Source organism: Mandrillus leucophaeus, unplaced genomic scaffold (genome assembly GCF_000951045.1).
Source record: "Mandrillus leucophaeus isolate KB7577 unplaced genomic scaffold, Mleu.le_1.0 Scaffold162, whole genome shotgun sequence".
Classification (NCBI taxonomy): Eukaryota; Metazoa; Chordata; class Mammalia; order Primates; family Cercopithecidae; genus Mandrillus; species Mandrillus leucophaeus.
The window spans coordinates 2,794,035-2,795,198 of record NW_012101610.1 but is presented as its reverse complement, the minus strand read 5'-3'; positions in this window follow the sequence as shown (position 1 = coordinate 2,795,198).

Here is a 1,164-nt window from a genome sequence, read left to right as displayed (position 1 = left end):
AAATTAGCTGGGCATGGTGGTGGGCGTCTGTAATCCCAGTTACTTGGGAGGCTGAGGCACGAGAATCACCTGAACCTGGGAGACAGAGGTTGCAGAGCCGAGATTACAGCACTGCACACCAGCCTGGGTGATAGACTCCATCTCAAAAAAAAAAAAAAAAAAAGTAATTGTCTAGCCTGGCATTGTGGTGCATACTTGTAGTTCCAGCTACTCAGGAGGCTGAAGCAGGAGACTCACTTGAGCCCAGGAGGTAGAGGCTGCAGTGAGCTATGGAGCTATGGCTGCATCACTGCACCCCAGCCTGAGTGACAGAGGGAGACCCTATCTCTCTAAAAAAAAATTAAATAACTAAAGTGTTTAAAAAGTCATTGCTGGGCTGGGCACAGTGGCTCACGCCTCTAATCCCAGCACTTTGGGAGGCCGAGACGGGCGGATCACAAGGTCAGAGACTGTCTCTTATACACATCTAGATGTGTATAAGAGACAGACTCAGGAGGCTGAGGCAGGAGAATCGCTTCAACCCCAGAGGCGGAGCTTGCAGTGAGCTGAGATCATGCCACTGCACTCCAGCCTGGACGACAGAGCGGGACTCCAACTCAAAAAAAAAAAAAAAAAAAAGGTCATTGCTAGTAAGACCAATACCTGGGCTACCACAAGGACAGTCTTTTTGCCACAAATGAGTGGAACTTTATTATTTCTTTGCATGCCGTGAGGGGTTTTGTTGACATTTTCAATTTATGGCAACACTGAAAATCAGATTCTCCTCCTTCCCCAGGGTCTGCTGTTGCTGTCTATCGTGGGTTGGTATGGTTTGCTTGTTTGGTAAATTTTCCAAACTATTTTTTAAAGTCTGTATTCTTTGCCAGTAAAGTTTCTGTTCTTTTTGCTTGTCAGTCAGCTGGTCTTTTGAGAGCTACCTAAAATGGCTGAAGCCAACACATGGGAAAAGAAGGGAAGGGAAGGGGAGGGGAGGGGAGAAGGCAGGCAAGAAGGCAGGCAGAAAACACTATCCTTATCTTTGCAAATTGGATCTGTTTGGGGCACTCTCTCAACGCTTAACCAGGCCATTTATACTCTGCCTTAGCCTTCATTTCCTGCTTGCACAGAGACTGAAGGCCAGCAAGAGATGAAAGCCTAGGGTCTTCTTAGGCCTTTTGTTTGTTT